The 6,000-nt window shown below is 41.0% G+C and overlaps 1 protein-coding gene across 2 annotated transcripts in view; it reads right to left on the bottom strand.

The window, feature by feature from the left end:
• ZNF366 (zinc finger protein 366) overlaps window positions 1-5,342 on the bottom strand; it is a 60,618-nt gene extending 55,276 nt beyond the window's left edge. The window contains exon 1 of one of the 2 annotated variants that reach the window (XM_084880899.1): window positions 5,203-5,342. The gene's annotated coding sequence lies outside the window, so the exon portion shown is untranslated. The remainder of the gene's footprint in view (window positions 1-5,202) is intronic. The other variant, XM_084880896.1, reaches the window with a different exon arrangement.
• Between the last annotated feature and the right edge of the window lie 658 nt (window positions 5,343-6,000).

Raw genomic sequence — 6,000 nt, forward strand, 5'->3', positions numbered from 1 at the left:
TGCATTTGCCAGTATGTAAAGGTAGTATATTTTACTCCACAGACCACTTACTTATTAAATCATCTACTCAACAAATATTTATCGTGCACCTACTATATCTGCATGCCATGTGTTATTCTAGGTTCTGGGCATACAGGAAAACTCATCAAGTCCCTGTCTTCATGCTTGCTTTCTCGTGAGCTTACATATTACATGTAACTTTGGATGAGGATGTGTTCTTATTCTTTTATCTAAATGTTGTTGTTTTGACTATGTACATCTATACAATGGAATCCCATGCTGCCATAAAAAGAAGGAATTGTTACCATTTGCAGCAACCTGGAGGAATTGGAGGACATTATCTAAGTGAAATAAGCGAGTCAATGAAAGAAAAATTCCACATGATTTCACTCATTTGTGGATAATAAAAAACATTATAAACTGATGAACAAAAAGATAGATACAGAGGCAGTAAAGCATCAAACAGACTGTCAAATTACAGTGGGAAGGTTAAGGAGAGGTGGGGGAGATAAGAGATCAACCGAAGGACTTGTATGCATGCGTATAAGCATAACCAATGGATGGAAAACATTGGGGGGGGTGAGGGCATGTTAGAGGAGTGGAGGGGGGGGATGGTAAGATATGTACACATATAATACCTTAATAAAATAAAATAAATGTTGTTGTTTCATTTAGATGAAGCTGGTATTTGGCTAGTTGTTTCTGAAAGTGTACATCCAGATATGTGTTGCCTCTCTGTTCCTGTCAGATGGAGACCTGTGTCTGTTGGTGCTTTGCTTAATTGGCCATATAAACATAGGAGGAAAAATATCAAGTGATTTAGGTAGAAATAAAATCAGGAAAATCAAAACAATTTTTCCTATAAGTTACAGATTTTTCTTATAATTAAAGCAGACTTAACATGATGTCTGAGTGTTGTTTTTTTAAAATACTATTATCAATTTGCCCTTTCAATGTAGAAACAAAGTAAAACCAAAAGAAACGTATGCGATTGAGTCTACCAATATTTTTAAATAGTGAATAGAAAAATGTAGTATCTGTGTTATCCTTGATTACCGAAAGAAGGCATGCTCACTGTAATATATAAATAATACAGAAATACATAAATCAAAAAAGGCTATTCATACAGAATCACAATATTTATAGATCTCAGTAATTATTTTATATGATTTATATATGTATGGCTAAAGAGCATTGATCAGTCTCATCAGATTGCTTGACTATCATATTCCTTACTCTATAAGATTTCTAGAATAACTATTGATATATTTAAGACTAATTTCCAGAGAGAACATCCAAAACAGAATAGTAATTCCAATTAGAAGCATGGTTCTTAAAACATATACTTTTATTTATTGTCAGTGCAACCCTGAAGAAGACAACAAGACACTGACCATCCGTTTGAGAGAATCACAGGATGTCAGCGTCAGAATCTCATAAATCTTCTAGTGCAGGGGGCAGGAGAGAAGAGTGTAAACAAGCCCGAAGATGAGCTCTGGTACAGTCTCTCTCTCTCTCTCTCTCTCTCTCTCTCTCTCTCTCTCTCTCTCTCTCTCTCTCTCTCCTTTCTTCTCTCTTCTCTCTTCCCTCACTCTTTCTCTCTCTCTCTCTACACACACACACACACACACACACACACACACACACACACCACCTTAGGAATCACTGATTTGGTCCAATCTCATCATTTCATAGGTGAGAAACTGAGGTCCAGGCAAGTGAAGAAACCTGTCAAGTCTCACACACAGGAAGTGGCAGAACAGAACAGAAATGTCTGACTCCACCTGGCCTTTGTCTACTGCACTGAGCTGCAGTGGAAGACACCTTCTGCTGGAACAAAACCAGCTTCAAGTTGCTCTCCGAAGGTTAAGTTGTCCACACAGTCTCTATTGCATCAAAGCCTCTAATTCTAACTAAAGAACCTCATGGTTTGGGTTACTGGTGGTCGATTTGAGTGGGTATTGCAGTTGTATGTTTTGCTTTTGTGAAGTCGAGAGGGAAATTGAACTAAGACCTAAGTTAATGAACCATTATTACTTGACAAACTAATCAGCATATATGTTTTCCGTTTAGAGTGAGAGAAAAATAGCAGCTGGATAAACCCCCCAAACACACACACACAATGGTGACACCTGTGTTCTGTTTATTGGTGTGAAGGTAAGTGGCTCAATACTAAAATGTTTGAGGCAGGATCTCCAAGGACGTTGAGCCCTTGGTGGGTGGGGCAACATGTTACTTCAAGTCCTTTTCTCTCTGGTTGTCATGAACTGCCACAATGGTCTCCAACAAAAGTGTTTGCAACCCTGCTCGGCCAGGTCACCAATGACACAGAGCTGGAGAGCTTGGGAAGTGGGTGAAAGGGAGAATGAAATGTCTGCAGCATGGCTGCCACCTCTTCCAACATCCATCTGAGTTGGAAACTTTTATCCCAAGGCAAACTTTCCCCTGCATGGAGCTCTGCTGAACACAGATGGCCTTATAATGAGGCTAAATCTGGCATTTCCGCCATTATCGAAGGAAACATCAAAACATTCGCCTCTACCTTCCTTTATTTTACAAGAATTTGGGGTTTAGGATAATAATCTGCACTCAATGTATGCCCAACTCGAAACCTATGAGGAGTAATTTTTTTCAGATAGACGCTAGGTATAGTACTGATCAAGAAGTATGAAACAAATTAAAATAAATGTATTCCAACCATGCATTGAAAAAATACAGTACCTGTAAGTAATAGCACGACTCTTAAAAAGTCACAATTGACACTGACTCCCACTACTTGCCACGCATTGTTAATTGCGTTGCATAAATGATCTTATTTAATCTTCACAGCAAGTCTATTATGTTGATGCAATATTACATTTGGGAAAACTGAGGCTTAAAGGGGTTAGTAATCATTTGGAATAAGGCTCACAGTCAATAAATCACAAAATGGAATTCACACCCAAATTTGTATAACAACAAAGCCCATGCTTTAGTTGCTCTGAGCCACATCACAGCACACAAACCTACAGGTCGCATCCTAACATCACATTTATGCGACATATTTGTAATTTGTTAGAGTATGTGTACGGTTTTGGTACCAGTTAATTAAAAGTGTTCTGTGTGTCAAATACTGGATCACCCCAGCCTGGAGTTCCCCTGATGATATCACAAAAGAGCCTCTGATGACCCCAGAGAAGAATCACACACTGGAAGTTTCCACAGATGCCAGCTCACTCCCTGGAACGGAGTGAACACAGATTGGCACTAACCAGACTAAACTAGTCCATGGCTTTTTCTCTTTCAGTAGCTGAATCCCCCCCCCCTCCCCGCATCAAATATTCTCATGGCAATGACTTAACAAAATCAAAATATTGACTATATGTTTTTTTTTCTTTAAGAGAAGAAGATCCCCCGAGCTCCTTACCCTCAGGCTGCAGTGGAGACCCATGCTAGACGGGAGGTGTTGTGGGTGCCATTGGCACCTTGCTCGTCTTTAGTCAATGCAACTCTGCTGTCACTTTTTAAAAATAGTGTGTTGCATTTTATGCTTTTATCCAGTACTCAAACCAGAGAGCATTCTGTGGTGTTGTTTTAATTGGGCACAAAATTAAATACATTATCAAGGAAAAGCGAAACTGAAAGAAGCAAGTCAAGATCGCAGTCCTGAGTTTTCTACTGGGGTCACAATTGCTGATAAAAGATGCAAAGTGCCCAGTGCAATCCGTTCCTGCTACCTTCTGACCAGAAGATCTATGAAATGGGAGCCTAGGGGAGGTGGTAGGGGAGCTGGAAAGCACTTCCAACTGTGATGAGAATGATTCTGCATCCTCGAGCAGGCACTCACTCATCAGGTCTCTTTTACATTGCACATTGTATAGTCTCCTGAGGAAAGTCTCTTGAAGAAAGGAGAAGAAAAAAAAAGCCTACTAATGGAACAAGACCTACATAACAATCCAGTTCTATCATATTTTCTCACTCTTATTGCTCTTGAGTAAAGATTTTGAGTAAAGTTTTGAATAAAGATTAATTACTTGATTGTGGTTAATATATAGTTGATCAAATTAATTTATATGAGAGACTGGCTATTTTTATTACACTCTTCACATCCCAGGTGACTTTAACCAGTACATTTCATGGAAATGAATATTTTAAAAAAGCAAAAAACCTCTGCATGGCTTTTGTCTTTCAAGCATTCAACAATTCTTTGAATTAAATGATTAATATTAGTAAATTTAAACAGTCTTTCCGAGGGACCTTGCTGGCCTATTTTTGATGATGTGATCTTGCCTCTTTCCCGGCTTTCCACGATGAGTTCTTAGTAACATTATCCTCTCTAACGAACTTGACTGAAACAATTTAGTCTTTAAAAAACAAGTTGTATGTTTTTAAGCTTGACTGGTTTGCTATGTCATCCTATTTGGAGTTTGGAAAACCAGACTCCGGGTGACTATGTCTCAGTTACATCTATAGCTTAGTTCTTCACTCCTACTGACACAAGCGATCAATCTCAATCCTCCCATTCAGGTTACCTGGTGTTTTCCAAAACTAAAGCAATCAGCCCCCACATCTTTGTCTTCTTTTGTGTGGCAGATGACATCTTCCATTGACAGTGGATAATCAATTTACACCCATCCCACATGTGGAGCCTGAATACAGAAGCATCCCACACACAGTGCAATTCACAGTGGCATTCCCTTCTTTTTGCCCTCCTGCCTCAGCGATGCAGAATAACCGTCATAAATGAGCATTTCTCTTTTGGAGGATGCTGAGAGGAAAGAAAAGAACAAGAGGAGGGCACCTCAACCTAGACAACGGGTCACAAAAGCCCCAGAGCAAACCACAGTTCTTAGCAGACATCATAGTAAGGTTCCCAAGGCAGAGCACCGAGGAGGAGCTGAATTCTCCAATGAGCCACCTCACACATTCCAGTGGCTCCTGGTTAACCGAGCCACGTTATCGACACCCAAAATTCAGATTTAACACAATGCCCCCAATGCACTTCTATTTTCTAGTTCTGCCAGCCTCATCTCTGCAATGCATCAATTTTCTCTCTCTTTAAAAAAAAAAAAAAAATTTAAGTTTAAATTCTGGGCCATCCATCAGTTGTCCCCCTTGATTAAGGATCACACCCAGTAAGGCATTTTCTGTGGAGACACCCGTGGCAGTGCCTTTCTCAGGGACGCTGAAATGGAAGCAGAAACGGTTGCATGGGTAACTTACCAGCTCCTGAGTCTGAGTGGCTGCAGCAGCCCCCGTGCTTTACCTGGTCCCTGCTCTCTCTGTGCCTCTCCCTCTCTCTCCCTCCTTTTCTCGTGTGCAGATTGCAGGGAACGTAAAGAACTCGCAGGGACAGTGTTTCAAATGACTTAAGAAAGAGAACAGGAACAATACTTCGTTCTCTTTTTCTCAGATGAGTACCTTCGGGAAGAAGGAAGGAAGGGAGGGGAGAGGGAGGAAGTCAACAACCCTTTGCTTTCCTGAAAAAAAATAAGGAAACAGAAGATAGACATCTCATTTTCTCTTAAACAAAATGTTGGAAGGGGCAAAAAAAAAAAAAAAAAAAGAAAAAAAAATCCTTTGAAAAAAAAGGAATTCCTCAAAAATGCTCTGGGCCCTGGGAGCTTGAAAGAGATGAAAAGCCTCCCAGGCCCGGCCTGTCCAAACAAAGGGGGTTCCAGAAGGAGGCTCTCCTGAGCTTGCCGGCTCTGGTATCTCATTTGCAGAACTGACACAGCCAAAGGGGAACAAATCATTCTCCTCCACTTGGAGCAAAGGAAAGCTGTGTCTGCTGTGCTAACTGAGGCAGACCTGCAGCCTGGGAGAGTGGGGCGGCCCTGCCCAGGCCCTGGCAAACACCAGCGCTGCTGCAAACCGCAGCCTGACTCCAGAACCCGCTGTGTTCTCCCAGGACCGACCCAGGAGCGCAGTCTGCATTGCTTACTGAGCCTCATGCCCTGGACCACGCCAGGCTTCCATCTTTGCTGACAGTTAACAAAACATTTAAAAAGCAACTTACCA

Source organism: Pipistrellus hanaki (assembly GCF_964339955.1).
Source record: "Pipistrellus hanaki genome assembly, chromosome: 4".
In the NCBI taxonomy this organism is placed as follows: domain Eukaryota; kingdom Metazoa; phylum Chordata; class Mammalia; order Chiroptera; family Vespertilionidae; genus Pipistrellus; species Pipistrellus hanaki.